General features: G+C 46.4%; 1 protein-coding gene across 1 annotated transcript in view; it reads left to right on the top strand.

Moving 5' to 3' along the window:
- Positions 1–27,733, top strand: part of cabcoco1 (ciliary associated calcium binding coiled-coil 1) — a 229,934-nt gene that overhangs the window by 160,908 nt on the left and 41,293 nt on the right. The window lies entirely within an intron of this gene.

The raw sequence follows: 27,733 nt of genomic DNA, 5'->3' as shown, positions 1-27,733 counted from the left end.
GGTATACCACGAGCCCGGTAGTGGCGGCTGCCCTCAAAATCTGGGGGCAGTGGAGGCGGCACAGGGGGGAAGTTGGGGCCTTGGTGTGGATCCCAATACGGGGGAACCACCGGTTCGTCCCAGGGAGGACAGATGGAGGGTTTTCAGGGTGGCACAGGGCAGGTATACGAAGGTTGGGCAACCTGTTTGTGGACGGGAAGTTCGCGAGCCTGGGTGAGTTGGAGGAGAAGTAAGGGCTCCCGCCTGGGAACACCTTCAGGTACTTACAGGTAAGGGCGTTTGGCAGGTGCTGGAATTCCCACGGCAGCTGCCACACAGTACAGGACAGGGTGCTCTCTGGGGGGTGGGCAGGAGTGGGGAAGACCTCGGAAACTTACCAGGTGATGCAGGAGGAGGAGGAAGCCTCGGTGGTGGAGGTGAAAGGTAAGTGGGAGGAGGAGTTGGGAGAGGAGATCGAGGAAGGGACGTGGGCAGAAGCCTTAGGGAGGGTAAACTTTTCATTTTCGTGCGCGAGGCTCAGCCTCATACAGTTTAAGGTGCTGCATAGGGCACACATGACCGGGACAAGGATGAGCCGGTTTTTGGAGAGTGAGGACAGGTGTGTTAGGTGCTCAGGGAGCCCAGCAAACCACACCCATATGTTCTGGGCATGCCCAGCGCTGGAGGAATTTCGGAAGGGCGTAGCGAGGACGGTGTCGAGGGTGGTAAGATCCAGGGTCAAACCGGGCTGGGGGCTCGCAATATTTGGGGTGCAGAGGAGCCGGGAGTGCAGGAGGCGAAAGAGGCCGGTATTCTGGCCTTTGCGTCCCTGGTAGCCCGGCGGAGGATTCTTCTTCAGTGGAAGGACGCGAGGCCCCCAAGCGTGGAATCCTGGATCAACGATATGGCGGGGTTTATTAAGTTGGAGAGGGTGAAATTCGCTTTGAGAGGGTCGGTACAAGGGTTCTCCAGGTGGTGGCAACCGTTCTTAGACTTCCTGGCAGAACGGTAGACATTGGTCAATGGCAGTAGCAGGTTGGGGGGGGGGGTTTACTTTATTTTTGTTTTATTTACACTGGGGGGTCTGAGGGGATGTATATATCTGCTATGTTGGCTTTGTGATAAGTCGGTGTGTTAATTTATTATTTATGTACGGGGGTGGGGTGTATGGAGGGTTGTTTTTTGACTTTTGTATTTAACCCTGTTGGGTTCCTTTTTCATTTTGTTATTGATATTCTGTGAAAACCTTAATAAAAATTATTTTTTAAAAAAAGATTTGGAATAGGAACCTGGCTGTGAATTTTTTTCCATGCTCCCCACCCGCCGACCAGCCCACACACATGGGCACTATGAAATACTGTCCATGAGCTCAATATAATCAAGAACTGATGTCTGCCAACCATGTCAAAGTTGCTACATGAGGCAATAACATTGGGTGGGATTTTCAGGGCTCGTTCGCCACGGGTGCAAATCCCGTTATGGCCGCTGATATTCACGAGAGGGCCAGTAGACAGCCTGCCTGGCTCTGCGCCTGCACTTCTCGACACCCAGGTGTCCCTCATGGATTTGGCGGAGCACCAAGCTCTGGAGACTGAGTGGAATGACAATCCGGTCCAGCTTGAGGAGGATACCATCAATCACCGTCAGGTCATCCTTTACATTGTAAAATTGAGGGCACTGCCCTTTCTGCCAGCCATTGGCGAGGTGGTGCATGACACTCTTCAAGAGGGGACCTTTGACTGTCTCCTCGCGGATACAAACCACCTTCTCATCAGACGCTGGGAGGGTGCTAGCACAAGCTGCTCCTGTGATTCAATCTGCCGGATGATTTCCAGCGGTTCACTAGGCAATGTGATGGAGCGGGACAATGCATCAGCGATCATGAACTCCTTGCCAGGCGTGTACACTGAGTCAAAGTCGTACCTTCTGCGTTTGAGGAGGATGCGCTGCAACCGAAGCGTCATGTCGTTCAGGTCCTTGCGGATAATGTGGACCAGAGGCCCATGATCCGTCTCAACAGTGAATGTCGGCAGGCTGTAGACATAGTCGTGAAACTTGAGAATGCCAGTGAGAAGATCCATGCATTCCTTCTCTATTTGCGCATACCTTGTTACGGTGGGCGTCATGGCCCTCGATGGTTAGGCTACCGGTGCCCTGGATGAAGTGTCATTGCTTTGAAGCAGCACCGCACCGATGCCATCCTGGCTCGCATCTGTCGAGATCTTCATCTCCCTGTCTGTGTCGAAAAATGCCAAGACGGGTGCAGTAGTGAGCTTGGCTTTCAGCTCCAACCACACTGCCTGATGTGCTGCCTTCCACTCAATGGACTTTTTCACCAGGTTTCATAGGGCCGTGGTGAGTGTGGCCAGGTTTGGGATGAACCTGCCCAGAAAATTGACCATGCCCACGAAGCGCAACACCGCCTTCTTGTCTTCAGGGACCTTCATGGCTTTGATGGCCTTGACCTTGTCTGTGTCGGGGCGCACGCCCTGCTGAGAGATCTGGTCACCTAGGAACTTGAGTGTCGACATGCCAAAGCAACATTTGGACCTGTTCAGCTTCAGGCCATTGGCATGGACACGGCGGAATACCTGCTGGAGACTGGAAACATGCTCTTCAGGGGTCGTGGACCATATGATGATGTCGTCCACGTGCACACGAACCCCTTCAATGCCCTCCATCATCTGCTCCATGATGCGATGGAAGATCTCCGATGGCGAGACAATGCCAAACGGCATGCGATTATAGCAGTATCTGCCAAACGGTGTGTTGAAGGTGCAGAGCCTTCTGCTGGACTCATCCAGCTGATTTGTCAAAATCCATGTGACGCATCTAACTTGGTGAAAAAACTTGCGTGTGCCGTCTCACTGGTGAGTTCCTCCCGCTTCGGGATGGGGTAGTGTTAACGCATTATATTCTTATTGCGATCCTTGGGATCAATGCAGATGCGCAGGTCTCCCGAAGTCTTTCTAACACATACCATCGAGCTGACCCAGTCAGTCGGTTCGGTTACCTTGGAAATGTTGCCCTGTTGCTGAAGATCCTTGAGCTGTACCTTCAGGCGTTCCCTCAGCGGAGCCGGGACCTGGCGTGGTGCGTGGACCACTGGCTTGGCATCAGGTCATAGCAGAATCTTGTATCGATATGGCAGCGTGCCCATCCCGTCGAACACATCCGGATACTGAGCGAGGATGTCGTCAATGCCAGCCTGAAGATCCACATTGGCGGATGTCATTGTGTAAACCCGCTGCACGAGGTTCAGCTGCTTGCAGGCATGCGCGCCAAATAGGGATGCCCTGTCTGGCTTGACAATTTCAAAACGTAACCGTGCATGGGTACTCCAGTTGGATAGGGGTAGATGGCAGGGTCCCAGTGCCTTGATGGCATTTCCCTTGCAGTCCAGGAGCCTGCAGGCTGCTGGAAGGACCTTGGGGGGCTTCTTGATGCTTTTGAAATCTGCCTGTGAGAGGAGGTTGTCCGAAGCACCTTTGTCCAGCTTAAACTGGATGGAGCAGTGGCTGACCTGCATCACCGCACGCCATTCGTCCGCGAAATCCACAGCGAGGATGGATTGAATTTGCGATGAGTTGGATGTGGCATATTCACATTTGGTAATGATGCCCACACAGTAGGCGGAGCCCAGGCATTCTTCCTCTGGATCCGTTGTGCTGCCAGGATCAGAATCCTGTAATCATTGTTGCACACTCTGAACGCGCCATCGTCGGAATTGGGAGCACTGACCCCTGACTGGTGCTGCAGACCTGCACAAGGCTGCATAGTGTCCAGGCTTCCCGCAGTTTAAACATCGCCTGCCTCTTGCAGGGCAGTGTTTCTTTAAGTGGGCGTTGCCGCAGGTCGAGCACGTCATGATGTCGGCGTCCTGACGCTCCGTGCATCGTCGCACATGAGCAGTACGGGTGTCGGCCGCTTCGTTATCCCGTTCGCATCGCGCACGCGTGTGGCCACGAAAAAGCGCGCAAAATGGCCGCTTTCATCAATGCTGTGGCGCTGCATCCGGGAGATGGCCCGCACACACTCCGCCTCGCGGGAGGCAAGTTTCTCATTTTCAGCCGATTTGTACTGGGCATAGCGATTTTTGCCGTGCTCATGCACTGTGCATGTTTCAATCGCGACTGGCAGGGTCATATGCTTGATTTTCAGTAGCTGCTCTCTCAGGATCAGAGTGACTCCAAAAACGATTTGGTCTCTGATCATGGAGTCAGCAATCTCACCAAAGTTGCAGGACAGCACGAGCAGGCGGAGGTTAGTTAAGAAGGAGTTGAAAAATTCATCTTTACCTTGTAGACGCTGTTTGAATATGTAGTGTTCGAAGATTTAATTGGTGTCCACTTCACAGTGACTGTCAAACTTGTCCAGGATGGTCGGAAACTTTGTTTTGTCCTGGCCTTTGGTGAAGTGAAAAGAGTTGAAGAGTTCGATGGCTTGATCACCTGCTGTTGAGAGGAGAAGCGCGATCTTCCTTGCATCAGACGCACCCACGAGGTCTGAAGCTTCGATGTACAGCAGAAACCTTTGCTTGAATGTCCGCCAGTTGGCACTGAGATTAGTCTTTTTTTTTTTTTTAATTCTGACACCCAATCCGGGTGTATATGTTCTGCACTATGTTCCTGGACGAATCTGGCTTAATTTTGACGATGGGGAGTCGAGTTAAGTCAAGAAAATCCTTGTTTGACTGAGACGGTCGGAGATGGCCGTGGTGGAGCCCAGTTCACAGTGGTGGTTTTGCTGGTGAGCAGGCCTACGCTTTTCCAATGCCACTGGCATCAAGATGATGCTGCAATTGTGAATGAAGTTGTGGACAATGGTTTCGGCTCCCCAGCACAGATTATTGATGTTCACATTGATGAACTACGAGATATCCTAAAGAGAATGGATGAAGCGGAGAAGACCAGCAACCCTGTCAGTCAACAGGGTAGTCTCCTCAGTGGGAGCTCACCTTCAGTCCTTGGAAATCCTAATCCATGGTATGTCGAATATCGTGAGACCAGCCAGGTGATGTCCACGCACCTGATCTTCCAAGGGGACTGAGAGCAAATTCCTGGTGGAATTTGAGAACTGGCAGCCATGCTTTCACAATCTCGATTTGAACGCTGGGCGCTTTGAGTTTGATGGAGCACATTGTATCTGGTCTTTGAGGTTGAGGTTGGTTGAGGAGTCGGACCACTGGTTTTATGTCATTTTGTCCTTGATGTTCGTCAAGAAGGATTGAAGGCAGCTGGTTGCAATGCATCTTCACCTCCCATCGAGGCCTAGGTTCCAACTACTGGTGGAGGTGCAAGGACTTTGGTGAAACTACAGAGTGTCATGTGAGAGTACCTTTAAGAAATGGGTGTTTAAGAAATGTACCTTTAAGAAATGTGTGTTTACCACTGCAGTGATGTCAGAGAGTGGGTGGAGCTGGGCTGTCTGTCAGCTTTTTACTTTCATTTTAGACTTTGCTGCAGGGTGTGTTTAGTTTCATTTTCAGAGCTGGATAGCTGCAGTCACAGCCAGAAGGTGTATGAATCTCTCTCTGTAATCTAAAGACTGTAAATCTATCCTGGTGATTTAAAACTAATAACAGTAGTGACTTTAACCTGATGTGCTTCTGGTAAAAGGTGTTTTAAGTCGTATGGATGTTAAAAGGAAAGCTTAAAGGATTACTTAGTGTTGTATTCTTTGAGGGTTGTATTTGAATTAATGGTTGCTAAGATGTTCACTGTATGTTTTAAAAAGGTTAACTTGAGTTCATTGAATAAACGTTGTTTTGCTTTAAACTGTACTTTTCCATTTCTGCTGTACCACACCTGTAGAGTGGGCCGTGTGCTCCCCATACCACAATCTAGTAAAAGTTGTGGTCAGGTGAACTCCATGATACCCTTTGGGGTTCTCTAAACCCTGGCCCATAATAAATTGGGGGCTCTTCCGTGATAAAAGTCTATCTATTGGATTGGCTTAGTGAACTTGAAGACAGTGAGGGGTGAGCATATTGTGGTTGCTTTTCAGGTGTGGTATTTTAGTTTAAGTGGGGAGTGTGTTGTGGACAATGGCTCTTTCAGAGGCTTTTGGGGGTGGAGACGGTCACACGCAGTACCTTACGGACAGAGACTAAAAACAGACTGTTAGATTTGGCAAAAACATTGCAGTTAACATTACCTGACAAAATGCGAAAAGATAGGTAATTATGGTGGTGGCTAAGCATTTAAAGTTGCCTGAGATACAGTCTGACTCATTAGAAATGGCAAAGATCCAGTTGCAGATTAAGCAACTTGAACATAAAAAATAATTAAAGCAGCTTGAATATGCAACGAGAGAAAAAGAATGAGAAAGGGAGATACAGATCAGGGAAAAAGAAAAGGAGAGTGAAGAAAGAAACAAAGAAAGAGATAGAGAGGAAAAGGAAATAGATAGCGAGGAAAGGGAAACGAGAGAGAGTTTGAACTTCAGAAAATGGCTATAAAACATAACAGTCAGTTAAAATTGGCAGACATAATGGGAAACGTACAGTTCGTGGATAGTGATGAGAATAGTGAGAAAGAGCGTCATAGTCGAAGGCATGGTGGGAATCTATTTAAATATGTCCAAGCATTGCCAAGGTTTGACGACAATGAGGTGGAAGCCTTTTTCATTTAATTTGAGAAGGTTGCGAAACAAATGAAATGGCCATAGGACATGTGGGTATTACTGATTCAAACAAAGCTGGTAGGTAGGGCTAGTGAAGTGTTTGCATCACTACCGGAGGAGGTATCTGGGACGTATGAGGTGGTGAAAAAATTCATCTTAGGTGCATATGAACTAGTGCCTGAAGCCTACAGACAAAGGTTTAGAAATTTAAGGAAAGAATTTGGTCAAACATACATGGAGTTTGAAAGGCTCAAACAGAGCAATTTTGATAGGTGGATAAGGGCTTTGAAAATAGACCAAACATATGAAAGTCTCAGAGAAATTATGCTTTTGGAGGAGTTTAAGAATTCAATTCCTGATGTAGAGATAATTCATGTGGAAGAGCAGAGGGTTAAAACTGCGAGGTTAGCAGCAGAAATGGCAGATGATTATGAATTAGTTCATAAATCAAAGATTGGTTTCCGACATCAGTTTCAGCCTGTGTGGGATAAAAACTGGGCACATGAGAAATACTCAAGTGGTAAAAGTAAAGGTGATGTGAGGGGAGATAATAAGGAGAGTGTACCTCAGATTAAAAATGAAATCCAGGAGGGTGGAAGAGACATGAAAAGTTTCAAATGTTTTCACGGTAATAAAGTAGGCCATGTAAAGTCACAGTGTTGGTGGTTGAAGAAAAGCACTGGGAAGGCGGATGTGGTAAAACGGGATAAGACAGTGGGGTTTGTTAAAGTGGGAAAGGAAAGCCCAAGTGAAGCGAAGGAGGTGCAAAAGACTGTACAGCCTGATCACGAGGTGATTGATAAGAAGGTGCCAGATGTCTTGAAAGAATTTACTTGTGTGGGTAAAGTTTACACATGCGTATCAGGAGGAGCAGGTAAAGAAGTCACAATTTTAAGAGATGCGGGAGCTAGTCAATCTTTAATGGTAAGAGATGAGGAGTTGTGTAGTTTGGGAAGAATGTTGCCAGAAAAGGTGGTAATATGTGGAATTCAGGGTGAGAGGAGTAGTGTTCCATTCTATAAGGTAAGGTTGGAAAGTCCAGTGAAGAGTGGTGAAGTGATAGTAGGAGTAACAGAGAAACTATCTTGTCCAGGAATACAGTTTATCTTGGGAAATGATATAGCTGGATTGCAGGTGGGAGTGATGCCTACGGTTTTTGATAAGCCAGGGGATAATCAGACAACTGGAGTGTTGAAGAACGAATATCCTGGGATTTTTCCGGATTGTGTAGTAACAAGGTCGCAAAGTCACAGGTTAAGACAAGAGGAGAAATCAAAGAGTGAAGATGAAGTTGAAGTGCAATTATCAGAAACGATTTTTGATCAGATGGTTGAAAAAGAACAAGAACAGGTGGAGGATGAGGCGGATATTTTTAGTTCAGGAAAATTGGCGGAGTTACAACAGAAAGATGTAGAAATAAACCGGATGTATCAGAAAGCATACACAGAAGAGGAATCTGAGTGTATACCAGAGTGTTATTACCGTAAAAGTGATGTCTTGGTGAGAAAATGGAGACCTTTACATATGCAGGCGGATGAAAAGTGGGCAGAAGTTCATCAAGTAGTATTGTCGGTAGAGTATAGAAAGGAGGTGTTGCGACTTGTATATGAGGTACCAGTGGGAGGTCATTTGGGAATAAGGAAAACTCGAGCTAAAATCCAAAAACATTTTTATTGGCCTGGACTACATAAAGATGTAGTTAAATTTTGTCAATCGTGTCACACATGTCAAGTGAAAGGGAAACCTCAAGCAGTGATAAAACCAGCGCCCTTAATACCCATTCCAGCATTTGAGGAACCTTTTACAAGGGTCCTAATTGATTGTGTAGGACCACTTCCTAAAACAAAAAGTGGAAATCAATATCTTTTGACGATAATGGATGTGTCTACTAGGTTTCCAGAGGCCATTCCAGTACGTGATATTACAGCTAAAAAGATTGTGGAGGAGTTACTTAAATTCTTTACTAGATATGGACTACCCACAGAAATACAATCGGATCAAGGTTCAAATTTTACCTCGAAGTTATTCAAAGAAGTTATGGATAGCTTAGGAATAAAACAATTTATATCAACTGCGTACCATCCAGAATCGCAGGGAGCATTAGAAAGGTGGCATCAGACATTAAAGATAATGTTGAGGGCTTATTGTCACGATTATCCAGAGGCTTGGGATAAAGGAATTCCATTCGTACTGTTTGCAATTAGGGATGCACCTAATGTGTCACCAAATTTAGTCCTTTTAAACTAATTTTTGGTCATAAGGTAAGAGGACCACTTAAATTGATTAAGGAAAAATTGGTGAGTAAGAAATCGGAAATTACATTATTGGATCACGTGTCCAATTTTAGGGAACGATTAAATCGAGCAGGTGAATTGTCTAGACAACATTTAAAAGTTGCACAAAATGTGATGAAACGAGAAGCGGACAAGAAATCCAAAGTCCGTAGTTTTGTCAGTGGTGATTTCAGCTTTTGTGACTCCAGATGGTATATACTAATTCAAGATGTGGAGATGCCGGCGTTGGACTGGGGTGAGCACAGTAAGAAGTCTTACAACACCAGGTTAAAGTCCAACAGGTTTGTTTCGATGTCACTAGCTTTCGGAGCGCTGCTCCTTCCTCAGGTGATTCACCTGAGGAAGGAGCAGCGCTCCGAAAGCTAGTGACATCGAAACAAACCTGTTGGACTTTAACCTGGTGTTGTAAGACTTCTTACTATACTAATTCAAAGTTATGCCATTTGGCATGAAAATCACCCCAGCCACATTTCAACGGTTAACTAACACAGTTGTTTCAGGATTGCCCAATTGTGCGGTATACATCGACGATCTGGTAATTTTCAGCCAGACAGACATGGAAAACATCTGCTGGAGCTATTCGATCGACTTCAGGAGGCGGGTTTGGTGATAAACCTAGCCAAAAGCGAATTTGGAAAAGCCCAAGTCACTTTCCTTGGCCATACAGTCGGACAGGGTCGAATGGTCACACGGGATGTGAAACCAACAATTATTGAGGAGTTTCCAATACCCTCAAGACGAAGGGAAATAATGCGATTTCTTGGTATGAGTGGATTTGATCGAACATTTGTGCAAAAGTTTTGTGGCGTGGTTGCTCCACTGATAGACTTGCTGAAGAAACGTCAAAACTTAGTGGACAGCAGAGTGTCAACAGGCATTTGACAGCCCGAAAGCTGTGATAACCAATGCTCATGTGTTGGAGAATTACAAGGGACTCTGTGATCAGATTGACCTAAAGTATCTGCCTTTGAAGAGAAATGCCGAGGCGTAGAGAAATGGACGGATCGTGCAAGGACCTTCTTGTTCCAAGAGACTGTCAATCAAGAAGGATTTCAGTTGGAAGAAGAACGGGAAAAAAATGGACTATATTATTATACTTGTTTGCATGTGTTGTTTTGTGAAATGAAAAAGCATATTTACCATGTGCATTTGTTAAAGGATAGTGAAATGGTGAAAAATGAAACCATCTTGAAGTTGATGGTTTATTTTTCTTTCTTGGGGGGAGGTGTCATGTGAGAGTACCTTTAAGAAATGTGTGTTTAAGAAATGTACCTTTAAGAAATAGGTCTTTAAGAAATGGGTGTGTATCACTGCGGTGGTGTCAGAGAGTGGGTGGAGCTGGGCTGTCTGTCAGCTTTTTACTTTCATTTTAGGCTGTTTGCTGCAGGGTGTGTTTAGTCTCGTTTTCAGAGCTGGATAGCTGCAGTCACAGTCAGAAGGTATATGAATCTCTCTCTATAATCTAAAGACTGTAAATCGATCCTGGTGATTTAAAACTAATAACAGTAGTGACTTTAACCTGATGTACTTCTGGTAAAAGGTGTTTTAAGTCGTATGGATGTTAAAAGGAAAGCTTAAAGGATTACTTAGTGTTGTATTCTTTGGGGGTTGTATTTGAATTGATGGTTGCTAAGATGTTCACTGTATGTTTTAAAAAGGTTAACTTGAGTTCACAGAATAAACATTGTTTTGCTTTAAACAATACTTTTCCATTTCTGCTGCACCACACATGTAGAGTGGGCCGTGTGCTCCCCATACCACAATCTAGTAAAAGTTTTTTATTTTATAAAGTTAGTGTACCCAATTAATTTATTTCTAATTAAGGGGCAATTTAGCGTGGCCAATCCACCTTGCCTGCATATCTTTGGGTTGTGGGGGCGAAACCCACGCAAACACGGAGAGAATGTGCAAACTCCACACGGATAGTGACCCAGAGCCGGGTTCGAACCTGGGACCTCGGCGCCGTGAGGCTGCAGTGCTAACCCACGTTCACTGTGCTGCCTCAATCTAGTAAAAGTTGTGGGTCAGATGAACTCCATGATACACTTTGGGGTTCTCTAAACCCTGGCCCATAACAAGAGTAATTCTGGATGTTGCTCGATGATCGTATCATGGCTTTGGCCTTTGTGGGTTCCATGGGCAGTGATATTATCCTGTAGTTCAGCAATAATCCTGATCTTTGTCCCCTTGTCATTATTTAGTTGATTTCATGTTATTGCCTTTTACCCTGACAAGGGTGCATGAAGTTTGAGCGCAAAGGTGTTTCTTACCTGTTATATGGAGAAAAAGATAGTATTACATGTGTGAGGAGGGTGGGTGGGGGAATGTAGGGTCATATCCCGACCTGAAACCCAGTTGGTGTGTGTCCTGATGATTCAATTGAATCCCTCCAGTGCAGAAGAATGCCATTCGGCCTTGAACCCTCTGAGGGAGCACTCTTCCTAGGCCCGCTCCCCTGCCCTATCATGATAACCCCAGGCATTGATCATGGCCAATCCTGCACATCTTTGGACAGTGAGTAGAAATGGAGCACCCAGAGGAGTTTTAATGGGTTTCGCTTACTGTCGGGGGGGCGGGAAGCAGGGTTGTATCCCTTCCTGAGACACCCTGTTGGTGGGTGTCTTTTTAAAAAATTTAGAGTACCGAAATATTTTTCTTTTCCAATTAAGGGGCAATTTAGCATGGCCAGTCCACCTAACCAGCACATCTTTGGGTTGTGGGGTTGAAACCCACGCAGACATGGAGTGAATGTGAAAACTCCACACACCGTGACCCAGAGGGAGGATTCAAACCCGGGTCCTCAACACTGCAGTCCCAGTGCTAACCACTGTGCCGCATGCCACCCCTATTGGTGGGTGTCTTGATGACTCTTCTCCTTGTTGGTGGGGTTTCCTCAGTGGAGATGATACAAATCTTCCAGTATTGGTGGAGCCAGAGTGGTGCCTCTGATCTAGTTGGAGAGGAGTGCGGTCTGTCGTCTAGTGAGTCTTGACCTAGTGTAAGTAACCTTGGTTTACTGGCTTCTGTATACAAGAGTGTACACTACCAAGCCATAGGCCGAAATCACGATTGACGTGGGGGCGGAGAATCAAATTCCACGATGGAATGTGGCCCGGCACCGCTCCAGCGATTCTCCGTGATATCACATCGGCAAGATATTAATATTTAGTGAGGAGGATCGTGTGGCTGGCCGCCTGCTAATAACATGGAAATTGATGCAAAACTATTAAAGTTCACTACCTTTGTGGGCATGTACCTCGTGACATCACCAGCGAGGGAGCGGGGAAAATTAGGAAACTTTTTTTTGGAAATCTTTTTATTGGCATTTCTCATATTTACAAACAGTTGTTTTGTATATACATTACATTTTTTTTGCCCGCGCTAATTTACTTTATTGTACAGAGAGGTTTATTTTGTCTTTCATATACTGGCTCTATGTACATTTTGTTGCTCTCTGGATCGGTCTATAGTTCTCCCTCCCTTCCTACCCCCTCCCACCTTCCTCCTCCCTCCCCCCACGGCTTCAGCACTCCTCTTTGGTTTCCCCACCTTCCTTCCGCATACCACCCCCCCCACCCCACACCCCCGGGTTCCTCATCTATCTTGTTTTTTTTAATTCTTAGCTTACTCCTCGTTGCTGGCCTCAAGCAGGTTTTGGAACAGGTCGACAAACTGCCCCCAAGGGATGGTGTACTTAATCTTCTCCCGGTGGAGAAATTCAGCGAGCCAGTCTGCAGCCGTGGGTGGAGCTGCCGATCGCCAGTCGAGCATAATTCTCCAGCGTGCGATTAGGGAAGCAAAAGCAAGGGCGTTAGCCCCCTTCCCCTGATGTAACTCTAGCTGCTCCGATACCCCGAAGAGTGCCACTATTGGACATGGCTTCACCCTCACCCACACAACCTGGGACATTGCCTCGGAGAAGGCTGTCCAGAACTCAGCAAGATTGGGACATGCCCAAAACATGTGGGTGTGGTTGGCCGTGCCCCTGCTCACATTTGTCCTCCACCTCCGGGAAGAATGTATTCACTCGGGTTCTGGTCAGGTGCGCTCTGTGCACTACTTTGAGCTGCATTAGGCTTAGCCTTGCGCAGGAGGAGGTGGAGTTCCCCTGCTCAGTGCTTTGCTCCAGAATCCCCACCCGACCTCTGTCCCCAGTTCGTCCTCCCATTTTTGTCTGGTCTCGTCCAGTGGTGATCGAGCTCTGTCCAGTATCTGTCCGTTAGTACTGAGTGCTGAATTTGGATGCATTTGAGTGCTATAGTGAGAGTTTGGTGAGTGAGGGATATTAAGGGTTCATTTTTATCTAAAGTCTAGTCTTTCTTTTATTTAGTTAATTAATTTAAAAGTTGCTGTTTGGGTTTAGAAGAAGGTGAGTTTTCAATCAGCTTTAAACAGAGGTTCTACTTGCAGCTACTTGCAGCTGGAGCTTGTTAATTAGTTAATTGGATTAGGCCAGTTTTCAGAGGCTAGAGTATATAGGTGAGCCAGCTTACAGTGCTGACCTTGTTTGCACTGAGTGCTGAATTTGGGTGCATTTGAGCGCTATAGTGAGAGTTTGGTGACTGAGGGAGTTAGGTGAGGAGGGAGTAAGGCGCTCCTTTCATTTTGTTTCCTACATTTCCGCAAAGAGCGAGAAGGGAGCCAGGAGTTTACAGAGAGTGCAGCTGACTGGGAGCAGAGTCGGACGGCGGAGGTCCAGTTGGTCCACAGGGCAGCTATATTCTGTAAGGTAAGAGGGGATGGAGGCCAGTTGCATGCTCCTCCAGTAGGATGTGGGTGATGAGGGATACCACCGGTGTCCCCGCTGACTACACCTGCGGAAAGTGCACCCATCTCCAGCTCCTCAAAGACCGCGTTAGGGAACTGGAGCTGAAGCTGGATGAACTTCGGATCATCCGGGAGGCAGAGGGGGTGATAGAAAAGAGTTACAGGGAGGTAACCACACCCAAGGTACAGGACAAGAATTGCTGGGTTACAGTCAGGGGGGGAAAAAAAACAGGCAGACAGTGCAGGGATCCCTCGTGGCCGTTCCCCTTCAAAGCAAATATACTGTTTTGGATGCTGTTGCGGGGGGGGGGATGACCTACCGGGGGAAGGCCCTAGCGGCCAGGTCTCTGGCACTGAGTCTGGCTCTGGGGCTCAGAAGGGAAGGGGGGAGAATAGAAAAGCAATAGTTGTAGAGAATTCAATGGTTAGGGGAATAGATAGGAGATTCTGTGGTCGCGAGCGAGACTCCCGGAAGGTATGTTGCCTCCCGGGTGCCAGGGCCAGGGATGTCTCGGATCGTGTCTTCGGGATCCTTAAGGGGGAGGGGGAGCAGCCAGAAGTCGTGGTGCACATTGGTACCAACGACGTAGGTAGGAAAAGGGGTGTGGCGGTAATAAACGAGTTTAGGGAGTTAGGCTGGAAGTTAAAAGCCAGGACAGACAGAGTTGTCATCTCTGGTTTGTTGCCGGTGCCACGTGATAGCGAGGCTAGGAATAGGGAGAGAGTGCAGCTGAACACGTGGCTGCAGGAATGGTGTAGGAGGGAGGGCTTCAGGTATTTGGATAATTGGAGCGCATTCTGGGGAAGGTGGGACCTGTACAAGCAGAGCGGGTTGCATCTGAACCAGAGGGGCACCAATATCCTGGGAGGGAGGTTTTCTAGTACTCTTCGGGAGGGTTTAAACTAATTTGGCAGGGGAATGGGAACCGGATTTGTAGTCCAACAACTAAGGTAGCCGATATTCAGGATGCCAAAGCGTGTAATGAGGCAGTGGGGAAGGGAACACTGACAAAGGAGAGTACTTGCAGGCACGGAGATGGGTTGCAGTGTGTACACTTCAACGCAAGAAGCATCAGGAATAAGGTGGGTGAACTTAAGGCATGGATCGGTACTTGGGACTACGATGTGGTGGCCATCACGGAAACTTAGATAGAAGAGGAGCAGAAATGGTTGTTGGAGGTCCCTGGTTATAGATGTTTAAATAAGATTAGGGAGGGTGGTAAAAGAGGTGGGGGGGTGGCATTGTTAATTAGAGATAGTATAACAGCTGCAGAAAGGCAGTTCGAGGAGTATCAGCCTACTGAGGTAGTATGGGTTGAAGTCAGAAATAGGAAAGGAGCAGTCACCTTGTTAGGAGTTTTCTATAGGCCCCCCAATAGTAGCAGAGATGTGGAGGAACAGATTGGGAAACAGATTTTGGAAAGGTGCAGAAGTCACAGGGTAGTAGTCATGGGTGACTTTAACTTCCCAAACATTGAGTGGAAACTCTTTAGATCAAATAGTTTGGATGGGGTGGTGTTTGTGCAGTGTGTCCAGGAAGCTTTTCTAACACAGTATGTAGATTGTCCGACCAGAGGAGGGGCAATATTGGATTTAGTACTTGGTAATGAACCAGGGCAAGTGATAGATTTGTTAATGGGGGAGCATTTTGGAGATAGTGACCACAAATCTGTGATTTTCACTTTAGTAATGGAGAGGGATAGGTGCGTGCAACAGGGCAAGGTTTACAATTGGGGGAAGGGTAAATACAATATTGTCAGACAAGAATTGAAGTGCATAAGTTGGGAACATAGGCTGTCAGGGAAGGACACAAGTGAAATGTGGAACTTGTTCAAGGAACAGGTACTACGTGTCCTTGATATGTATGTCCCTGTCAGGCAGGGATGAGTTGGTCGAGTGAGGGAACCATGGTTGACAAGAGAGGTTGAATGTCTTGTTAAGAGGAAAAAGGAGACTTATATAAGGCTGAGGAAACAAGGTTCAGACAGGGCGTTGGAGGGGTACAAGATAGCCAGGAGGGAACTGAAGAAAGGGATTAGGAGAGCTAAGAGAGGGCATGAACAATCTTTGGCGGGTAGGATCAAGGAAAACCCCAAGGCCTTTTACACATATGTGAGAAATATGAGAATGACTAGAGCGAGGGTAGGTCCGATCAAGGACAATAGAGGGAGATTATGTATTGAGTCTGAAGAGATAGGAGAGGTCTTGAACGAGTACTTTTCTTCTGTATTTACAAATGAGAGGGGCCATATTGTTGGAGAGGACAGTGTGAAACAGACTGGTAAGCTCGAGGAAATACTTGTTAGGAAGGAAGATGTGTTGGGCATTTTGAAAAACTTGAGGATAGACAAGTCCCCCGGGCCTGACGGGATATATCCAAGGATTCTATGGGAAGCAAGAGATGAAATTGCAGAGCCGTTGGCAATGAACTTTTTGTCCTCACTGTCAACAGGGGTGGTACCAGAGGATTGGAGAGTGGCAAATGTCGTGCCCCTGTTCAAAAAAGGGACTAGGGATAACCCTGGGAGTTACAGGCCAGTTAGTCTTACTTCGGTGGTAGGCAAAGTCATGGAAAGGGTACTGAAGGATAGGATTTCTGAGCATCTGGAAAGACACTGCTTGATTAGGGATAATCAGCACGGATTTGTGAGGGGTAGGTCTTGCCTTACAAGTCTTATTGAATTCTTTGAGGGGGTGACCAAGCATGTGGATGAAGGTAAAGCAGTGGATGTAGTGTACATGGATTTTAGTAAGGCATTTGATAAGGTTCCCCATGGTAGGCTTCTGCAGAAAGTAAGGAGGCATGTGATAGTGGGAAATTTGGCCAGTTGGATAACAAACTGGCTAACCGATAGAAGTTAGAGAGTGGTGGTGGATGGCAAATATTCAGCCTGGATCCCAGTTACCAGTGGCGTACAGCAGGGATCAGTTCTGGGTCCTCTGCTGTTTGTGATTTTCATTAATGACTTGGATGAGGGAGTTGAAGGGTGGGTCAGTAAATTTGCAGACAATACGAAGATTGGTGGAGTTGTGGATAGTGAGGAGGGCTGTTGTCGGCTGCAAAGAGACATAGATAGGATGCAGAGCTGGGCTGAGAAGTGGCAGATGGAGTTTAACCCTGAAAAGTGTGAGGTTGTCCATTTTGGAAGGACAAATATGAATGCGGAATACAGGGTTAATGGTAGAGTTCTTGGCAATGTGGAGGAGCAGAGAGATCTTGGGGTCTCTGTTCATACATCTTTGAAAGTTGCCACTCAAGTGGATAGAGCTGTGAAGAAGGCCTATGGTGTGCTAGCGTTCATTAACAGAGGGATTGAATTTAAGAGCCGTGAGGTGATGATGCAGCTGTACAAAACTTTGGTAAGGCCACATTTGGAGTACTGTGTACAGTTCTGGTTGCCTCATTTTAGGAAGGATGTGGAAGCTTTGGAAAAGGTGCAAAGGGGATTTACCAGGATGTTGCCTGGAATGGAGAGTAGGTCTTACGAGGAAAGGTTGAGGGTGCTAGGCCTTTTCTCATTAGAACGGAGGAGGATGAGAGGCGACTTGATAGAGGTTTATAAGATGATCAGGGGAATAGATAGAGTAGACAGTCAGAGACTTTTTCCCCAGGTGGAACAAACCATTACAAGGGGACATAAATTTAAGGTGAATGGTGGAAGATATAGGTACATGGATTACGGTAAAATGATATAGTGTAGATTTATTTGTTCTTAAGGGCAGCACGGTAGCATTGTGGATAGCACAATTGCTTCACAGCGCCAGTGACCGGCTTGGGTCACTGTCTGTGCGGAGTCTGCACATCCTCCCCGTGTCTGCGTGGGTTTCCTCCGGGTGCTCCGGTTTCCTCCCACAGTCCAAAGATGTGCAGGTTAGGTGGATTGGCCATGATAAATTGCCTTTAGTGTCCAAAAGTGCCCTTAGTTATGGTGGAGGTGTTGACTTTGGGTAGGGTGCTCTTTCCAAGAGCCGGTGCAGACTCAATGGGCCGAATGGCCTCCTTCTGCACTGTAAATTCAATGATAATGTATGATTAATCTCGGACAAAGGTTCGGCACAACATCGTGGGCCGAAGGGCCTGTTCTGTGCTGTATTTTTCTATGTTCTATATGTGGATCATTGGGATATCTTCTCGGGAAGGTGGGATCTGTACATGAAGGATTGCACCTAAACTGGGGGGCACCAATATTCTGGGTGGGAGGTTTGCTAGAGCTCTTCGGGAGGGTTTAAACTAATTTGGCAGGGGGGTGGTAACCAGAGCTATGGATCAGAGGATAGGGTAGCTGTTGAACAGGCAGAAATAGTGTGCAGCAAGTCTGTGAAGAAGGATAGACAGTTGATAGGGCAAAGTTGCACTCAGTGGAATGGGTTAAAGTGTGTCTGTGTGGGAGGTAAAAGAGGAGGGGGAGTGGCACTGTTAATTAGGGAGTGCACCACAGCTGCAGAAAAGGAGGTAGTTGAGGAAGGTTTGTCTACTGAATCATTATGGGTGGAAGTCAGAAACAAGAAAGGAGCAGTCACTTTATTGGGAGTTTTCTATAGACCTCCCCAATAGCAGCAGTGAGATAAAGGAACAGATTGGGCGGCAAATCTTGGAAAAGTGCAGAAGTAACAGAGTTGTTGTCATGGGTGACTTCAACTTCCCTAATATTGACTGGAACCTCCTTAATGCAAATGGCTTTGGATGGAGCCGATATTGTCAGGTGTGTACAGGAAGGATTCCTGACTCAATCTGTCGATAGGCTGACTCGGGGGGAGGCCATATTGGACTTAGTGCTCGGCAACGAACCAGGCCAGATGTCAGATGTCTCGATGGGAGAGCATTTCGGTGACAGTGACCACAACTCCTTGACCTTTGACCTTTACCATAGTCATAGAGAGGGATAGGAACAGACAGTATGGGAAGATATGTAATTGGGGGAGGGGAAATTATACTGCTATTAGACAGGAGCTGAGGAGCATAAAGTGGGAACAATTGTTCTTGGGGAAATGCACAACAGTAATGTGGGGGTTGTTTATGGAGCACTTGCTGCGAGTGCTGGATAGTTTTATCCCACTGAGACTAGGAAGTAATGGTAAGGTGAAGGAGCCTTGGATGACAAGAGAAGTGGAGCTTCGAGTCCAGAGGAAGAAGGAAGCTTACGTAAGGTTGAGGAAGCAAGGATCTGACTTGGCTCTAGAGAGTTACAAGATAGCCAGGAAGAAACTCAAAAATGGACTGAAGAGAGCTAGAAGGGGGAATGAAAAAGCCCTGGCGGAAGGATTAGGGAAAACCTCAAGGTGTTCTACACTTATGTGAGAAATAAGAGGATGATCAGGGATAGTGGAGGGAACTTGTGCCTAGAGTCTGAGGTGATAGGGGAGGCCCTAAATGAATATTTTGCTTCAGTATTCACCAGAGAGAGGGACCTTGTTGCTCATGAGAACAGTGTGAACCAGGTTAATAGACTTGAACAGGTTGACATAAGAAGGAGGATGTGCTGGAAATTTTGAAAAGCATCAGGATAGATAAGTCCCTGGGCCTGACGGGATATACCCAAGGTGACTACAGGAAGCGAGGGAGGAGATTGCTGCGCCGTTGGCGATGGTCTTTGCGTCCTCACTCTCTACTGGAGTAGTACCAGATGATTGGAGGGAGGCAAATGTTGTTCCCCTGTTCAAGAAAGGGAATAGGGAAATCCCTGGGAATAACAGACCCATCAGTCTTACATCTGTGGTGAGGAAAATATTGGAAAGGATTCTGAGAGATAGGATTTATGATTATTTAGAAAAACATAGTTTGATTGAAGATAAACAGCATGGCTTTGTGAGGGGCAGGTCATGCCTCATAAGGCTCATTGAATTCTTTGAGGATGTGACGAGACACATTGATGAAGGTTGGGCAGTGGATGTGGCGTATAGGGATTTCAGTAAGGCATTTGATCAGGTTCCCCATGGCCGGCTCATTCAGAAAGTTAGGGGGCATGAGACACACGGAAATTTGGCTGACTGGATACAGAATTGGCTGGCCAGAAGAAGACAGCGAGTGGTAGTGGATGGAAAGTATTCCGCCTGGAGGTCGGTGACCAGTGGTGTCCCACAATGATCTGTTCTGGGACCTCTGCTCTTTGTGGTTTTTATAAATGACTTGGATGAGGAAGTGGAAGGGTGCTTTAGTAAGTTTGCCAATGATACGAAGGTTGGGGGAGTTGTAGATAGTGGTGAGGGTTGTTGCAAGTTACAACAGGACATTGACAGGATGCAGAGCTGGGCTGAGAAGTGGCAGATGGAGGTCAACCTTGATAAATGTGAAGTGATTCATTTTGGAAGGTCGAATTTGAATGTTGAATACAGGACTAAAGGCAGGATTCTTGGAAGTGTGGAGGAACAGAGGGATCTTGGGGTCCACGTACATAGATCTCTCAAGGTTGATAGGGTTGTTAAAAAGCATATGGTGTGTTGGCTTTCATTAACAGGGGGATTGAGTTTAAGAGCCGCGAGGTTTTGCTGCAGCTTTATAAAACCCTAGTTCGACCACGCTTGGAATATTGTGTCCAGTTCTTGTCGCCTCATTATAGGAAGGATGTGGATGCTTTGGAGAGGGTACAGAGGCGATTTACCAGGATGCTGCCTGGACTGGAGGGCATGTCTTATGAAGAAAGGTTGAGGGAGCTAGGACTTTTCTCACTCGAGTGAAGAAGGTAGAGAGGTGACTTGATAGAGGTGTACAAGGTAATGATGGATAGAGTGGATAGCCAGAGACTTTTCCCCAGGGTGGAAATGGCTGTCACGAGGGGACATAATTTTAAGGTGATAGGGGAGATGTCAGAGGTAGGTTCTTTACACAGAGAGTGGTGGGTGTGTGGCATGCACTGCCAGCAGAGGTGGTGGAGTCAGAGTCATTAGGGACATTTAAGCGACTCTTAGACAGGCACATGGACAGCAGTAAATTGAAGGGGTGTAGGTTAGGTTGATCTTAGATTAGGATAAATGGTCGGCACAACATCGTGGGCTGAAGGGCCTGTACTGTACTGTGCTGTTCTATGTTCTATGTATATTTTGCCCCATACCGCCCTTCTCGTTGCTTGTGCCTATCAGGTCCTCTAGTAGTGTGTTTTCTGAGGCCCTGGGGTACCCAACTGTCTCTTTGCGGGGGAAGTGTTTTATTTGGAGGTGCCTCAATTTTGCTAGTTTCCACTTCCTGGTCAGTTCGTCCAGTGTCGCCAGTCTGCGCCCTACGTAGAAATCCCCGACCGTCAGTGTGCCTCCGTCCAGCCTCCATCTTTTGAAGGTGGTATCTAGCATGGCTGGGGTGAATCTGTGATTGCCATAGATGGGGGCCATGGGGGACATTTTAATTATCTCGAAGTGTTGTCTCAACTGGGTCCATGTTCTCAGCGTGGCCACTACCACTGGGCTTGTTGTGTATCTTGTTGAGGGGGATGGGAGTGCTGCTGTAGCCAGGGCCCAGAGGGTCGTTCCTTTACAGGATGCCTCCTCCATTTGTACCCAATCAGTGTCGGGTTCTTGTACCCATCACCTCACTCTTCCTGCCGTTGCTGCCCAGTGGTAGTATTGTAGGTTTGATAAGCCAAGCCCCCTTTGATTTTCCTTCTTTGCAGTGTCGGTTTGGAAATTCCAGGTTCTTACCCACCCATACAAATGCTGTTCCTGTGCTGTATTATTCTTTGTTCTTTATTCTTTGTAAGAAACTTGTGTTTTCTCCCTCTCTCTCTCTGCTGCTGGCTGCCTACAATATCTGCAGGTCTGCAGTGAAGACCATTACAAGCTGTAGGAAAAGAATTTATCCGACTGAAGGTCTAAACTCGAGAGAGAATTTAACTGGAAGATATCCATTTGAAGTCAAAGATCCCTGGGCTGGATTCTCTGATTGTGAGGCTATGTCCTCACGCCGGCGTGGGAAAGGTGGCGTTTTATGACCGAACATTTGGCGCAAAACGGCCACCGATCCTCCGTGTAGCTGGGAACTAGCATGCCAGCAGCGTAGAGTACCCAGCTCTAACTGCCGATACGGCCCAGAGAATTGCCGGGTCCGTGGGCGTCCATGCGCATGGCGGCGGCCTGCCACATCCGCGCTGTACAACATGGCGGCCGCCGTACACGGACCAGCCCTGCAAAATAGTGGCCCCCCTTTGGCCGGCTCGCACGCCCCGGAGCTCCCCCCACAGTGCCCCCAGCCCCTGATAAAGTCCCCCCTGCCTGTGGTCGGCCCTCCCCCCAACTGTGGCGGCACTGGACTGAGTCTGCAGTCGCCATGCTGAGTTCCCGACGGGAAGAGACCACACTTGTCCGACGCCGTCGGGAAGTTGGCCGGTCAGGGGTGAAGCATCGGGGGGCGGGCCTCGGGCAACGTCCTGAGGCCGTCGATATGCTGCCCCCGATTCGGTCGGAAACTTTGATATTCCGGCCGAACGCGATTTTGGCATCACTGAATGGAGAATCCAGCCCCCTATCTTTCATTTTTTAATCATTTTCTTCCCTCTCCACCACCCTTTCCCTCTATGTTTGTGTGTATGTGTATAGAGTAGGGTGACATAGGAAGGGATTGTTGGGAATTAGATAGTAATTCACCAGTTGTATTATTGCCTATTTAATACTAATTACTGTACATTATAAAAGGTTGTCTGTGTTAAAATTTACAAACCTGGTGGCTGTACTTAACCGGGATCAAACCAAATTTCATAGAATTTACAATGCAGAAGGAGGCCTTTCGGCCCATCGAGTCTGCACCGGCTCTTGGAAAGAGCACCCTACCCAAGGGCAACACCTCCACCCTATCCCTATAACCCAGTAACCCCACCCAACACTAAGGGCAATTTTGGACACTGAGGACAATTTTATCATGGCCAATCCACCTAACCTGCACATCTTTGGACTGTGGGAGGAAACCGGAGCACCCGGAGGAAACCCACGCACACACGGGGCGGATGAGCAGACTCTGCACAGACAGTGACTCAAGCCGGAATCGAACCTGGGACCCTGGAGCTGTGAAGCAATTGTGCTATCCACAATGCTACCGTGCTGCAAATACATTGGATATTTAAGTAACTTTAATTTCACCTGTGTTGCGACCCCAGGTCAAGTGGGGCTGGAATTGACCATGTACTAGCCCAGGGTGTCTTGACAAGAGCTAAGGGCAGAGGCAATTCTGAGGCTATGAATATCACTATAGAAAAAATACCTAGAATGCTGGTTTTCTTTGTAATACACAAGCCAACAATGGAATTGGAGAATGCCATTATTGAACATGCTGTGGCATTACTGATTTGTTAATGAAGGATTTTTCTTAAGGTGGGTTTCCACCCTCTCTAGACTACTTGCATTGCAAGAGGATTGGAAATTGTATATTCTGAAGAAGGATAGTGATGAATAAAGGGAGTAAACATTATCAAAAACTGGTTAGGTTTGAATAATCAGTGGAAGGTATAAAGCAAAAAGTGTGGGAGGGAGAACAGAACCCTCAGGAATCTCTAAATTGAAATAATACAGCTCAAGTAAAATGATTTGAGAGGAAACAAGATAGTTATACACATTGATTTGTAACATACCTGGTGATCATGGATTATGCCTTAATTTTAAAAAAATATTTTTATTTAGTTTTTTTTTCTTTTTTTTTAAATTTAGAGTACTCAATTATTTTTTTCTCCAATTAAGGGGCAATTTAGTGTGGCCAATCCACCTAACCTGCACATTTTTGGGTTGTGGGGGTGAAACCCACGCAGACATGGGGAGAATGTGCAAACTCCACACAGACAGTGACCCAGGGCCGGGATTCGAATCCGGGTCCTCAGCGCCGCAGTCCCATTGCTAACCGCTGCGCCACATGCCGCCCCTTTATTAAGGTTTTAACACCCCCCACCTCAATTCAAATTAATACAAAGAAAAACCAACCTCCTGTGCCCCCCCCCCACTCCACCAGCAGCTGACAGTGATCTACTCCTTGAAATACAGAAGGAATGGGTGCCACCTTTTGTAGAACTCCTCAAACGCGCTTCCCAAGGTGAACTTAACTTTTTCAAGGTATAGGAATTCATTAAGTGCCCGATCCACACTGAGGCACAGGGCAGAGAAGCTGACCTCCACCCCAACAGGACATGCCTGCGAGCAATCAGCAAGGCAAAGGCTAAAATATCCACCCCTGTCTGTAGCTCCGGCAGGACGCCTTAATTTTTAAAGTGATGGATAAGTTGATAGTTATTAGTTTATTTAATTGTAGAAATTAAAGTATCATTGAATGCTTAAATAATATTGATGCAATCTTTTATAAGAACAAAGAACAAAGAAAATTACAGCACAGGAACAGGCCCTTCGGCCCTCCCAGCCTGCACCGATCCAGATGCTTTATCTAAATCTGTCACCTATTTCCCAGGGATCTACTTCCCTCTGTTCCCCGCCCGTTCATATATCTGTCTAGATGCATCTTAAATGATGCTATTGTGCCCGCCTCTACCACCTCCGCTGGCAAAGCGTTCCAGGCACCCACCGCCCTCTGCGTAAAAAACTTTCCACGCACATCTCCCTTAAACTTTCCCCCTCTCACCTTGAAATCGTGACCCCTTGTAATTGACAACCCCATTCTTGGAAAAAGCTTGTTGCTATCCACCCTGACCATACCTCTCATAATTTTGTAGACCTCAATCAGGTCCCCCCTCAACCTCCGTCTTTCCAACGAAAGCAATCCTAATCTACTCAACCTTTCTTCATAGCTAGCACCCTCCATACCAGGCAACATCCTGGTGAACCTCCTCTGCATCCTCTCTAAAGCATCCACATCCTTCTGGTAATGTAGCGACCAGAACTGCACGCAGTATTCCAAATGTGGCCTAACCAAAGTCCTATACAACTGTAACATGACCTGCTGACTCTTGTACTCAATACCCCGTCCGATGAAGGCAAGCATGCTGTATGCCTTCATGACCCCTTATCGACCTGCGTTGCCACCTTCAGGGTACAATGGACCTGAACTCCCAGATCTCTCTGTACATCAATTTTCCCCAGGACTCTTCCATTGACCGTATAGTCAGCTCTTGAATTAGATCTTCCAAAATGCATCACCTCGCATTTGCCTGGATTGAACTCCATCTGCCATTTCTCTGCCCAACTCTCCAATCTATTTATATTTTGCTGTATTCTCTGACAGTCCTCCTGCAACTCCACCAATCTTAGTATGATCTGAAAACTTGCTAATCAGACCACCTGTACCTTCGTCCAGATCATTTATGTATATCACAAACAACAGTGGTCCAAGCACGGATCCCTGTGGAACACCACTAGTCACCTTTCTCCATTTGAGACAGTCCCTTCCACCACTACTCTCTGTCTCTTGTTGCCCAGCCAGTTCTTTATCCATCCAGCTAGTACACCCTGAACCCCATACGACTTCACTTTTTCCATCAACCTGCCATGGGAAACTTTATCAAACGCCTTACTGAAGTCCATGTATATGACATCTACAGCTCTTCCATCATCAATTAATGTTGTCACTTCCTCAAAGAATTCTATTAGGTTTGTAAGACATGACCTTCCTTGCACAAAACCATGATGCCTATCACTGATAAGTCTATTTTCTTCCAAATGTGAATAGATCCTATCCCTCAGTATCTTCTCCAGCAGTTTGCCTACCACTGACGTCAAGCTCACAGGTCTATAATTCCCTGGATTATCCCTGCTACTTTTCTTAAACAAATGGACAACATTAGCAATTCTCCAGTCCTCCGGGACCTCACCCGTGTTCAAGGATGCTGCAAAGATATCTGTTAAGGCCCTAGCTATTTCTTCCCTCGCTTCCCTCAGTAACCTGGGATAGATCCCATCTGGACCTGGGGACTTGTCTACCTTAATGCCTTTTAGAACACCCAAAACTTCCCCCTTCCTTATGCCGACTTGACCTAGAGTATTTAAACATCCATCCATATTTAGTTGCCAGTCTTGACCTTCCCTGAACCAAGTCTCCGTAATACCAATAACATCATATTCCAAGGTACTAATCCAAGCCCTAAGTTCATCTGCCTTTCCTGCTACACTTCTCGCATTGAAACATATGCACCTCAGACCACCTGTCCCTTTGCGTTCTTCATCTCTTCCCTGTCTACTCTTCCCCTTAGTCACACTGAGTTTATTATCTAGTACCTTACTGGCTTTAGTTGCTGCCTCTTTACTGACCTCTAACTTCCTAATCTGGTTCCCATCCCCCTGTCACATTAGTTTAAAACCTCCCCAACAGTGTTAGCAAAAGCACCCCCTAGGACATTATGTTGATAAGTAACAATAGAAAGTGTCAAAATGTTTTGTATTTTTAGTCAGTTTTTCCAAATCCTTTCCAGTTGAAGTTCTAATTGGCTTTCTGTATAGATTTGAACTAAAGAATTTTAGTGGGAAGTACCTAAATGCAATTAGAATGTGGGTGAGTTGCAGAATTGTAGAAGCAAAGCTTTGTGATATGTGTGCAATTCATGGCTTTTAGTTCTTGGCCATTAATAGAAGGCGGTAAGGACCTGAACGGTTAAGCTCTCAAAATTGTGCATGGGCGTACTTACCTCATGCTCATTGATTGCAACATAGGCAACACACTCATTCATGCTGTCTACTGTTTTAAATGCTTTCAGCATCCATCCAGTGCTAATTGCGCTGTTGTTTGGCTGTACGTTCAGAACAAAGGAACAATATTGTGATCACCTGTGCTGCTTTTAAAGGGGAGCTGCATTGTGGCTGGAGGAGGTGTTGGAAGTACTGTGGGAACTGAATCTGAGATGGGAAAGATAGAAACATGGCACAGCATAGAAAAGTAGGCGCTTCAAGGTTTTTATCCTATATCCGCAGGAGGCAAGGGGGCCTTCCAGACACTTACTGAGAATGTAGTGGAAACAGATAGCCATGGAGGTCAATGCCAGATGTTGAGCCTTGAGTACCTGGATGCAGTGCTGCAAGTAGTTCAATCACCACCAATGAGTACTCGAGATCAGTGAATGGATCCTCAAATGCCAGAACGTCCCAACGGTACCATTAACCTCAGACATGCTCAATTCACCACATCCTTATCACTCGCCAATCAACAATCTCTTATCAATCATCACTCAGACCTGGCATTCATATGTCTCACTGTACCTTTGCACACTTAGTATTGCTGCAAACCACACACCCACACCTCAGTTGCATACATTGCTATTCAAACATAAGTCATATCAGCCAAATAAATCACACACTCACTGACATGACACACTGCATCCTCTCTTACAGGACAAGGTGGCACATAACCGTAGCAGGATCTAACAGGATTTGCATATTGACATAATAGTTGTTGTGTTCTTGAGATGCATTTGCCATGATGTTGTCAGTAGTTCTCTTTCTGCTTGTCCAATTAAATATCAGGTCCTTAACTTGTGTTTAAAACGATTGCATACCATTCACTTGCTACTTATCCAGTCATAAATCCGAATATTTTATAACTGTCTAATGTTCAACTATTGCTTTTCAAGTCTTCTGTTTCTTTATGTTGTACATATCTCATGATTTCTGTTTCTGTACTGTTCAGGTACAAATCAAGATTGCATTTTGGTAGTTTTCAAACAGTTTCTTTATTTTCCTTTTTTTTCCTGCTGAGCTTCCCTCAATCCTTGCTTTCCTGAAGGTGTTCATACCTTGCCAAACTTTGCACCTTTCCCCATGACATTTGATTGCATAGCAAGAGGATTAGAAATTGTGTGCACTGATGAAGGAAGTGAATGAATAAAGAGTGCAAGTATTAGCAAAATAATGTACTTCAATGGATAATGAATGAAGAGGTCAGTGAACTGAAGGGAAATCAGAGTGGGAGGGAAAACAAAGCCCTTGGAAATCTCTATTAATGGGAAACTGAATTGGGTGGATGAATCGTAATGAATCAGATAAAATTACTGTGTTTTGGCAAATCTCCAGTTGCCCACATAAGTATTAATTCTTCGTGCCCATTTCCTGCCAGCAAATGGTGACAAGCTATTTAATTGCAGGGGCATTGCACCGATATTCATATTCTCTTCACCGAACATCAGTGTCCACTTCTAGCAGGGGTCATTGAACAGTGGTGAGGAAGC

Source organism: Scyliorhinus torazame, chromosome 16 (assembly GCF_047496885.1).
Source record: "Scyliorhinus torazame isolate Kashiwa2021f chromosome 16, sScyTor2.1, whole genome shotgun sequence".
NCBI lineage: Eukaryota > Metazoa > Chordata > Chondrichthyes > Carcharhiniformes > Scyliorhinidae > Scyliorhinus > Scyliorhinus torazame.
The sequence above is the reverse complement of the archived record's forward strand: the minus strand, read 5'-3'. Positions and strand labels throughout refer to the sequence as shown.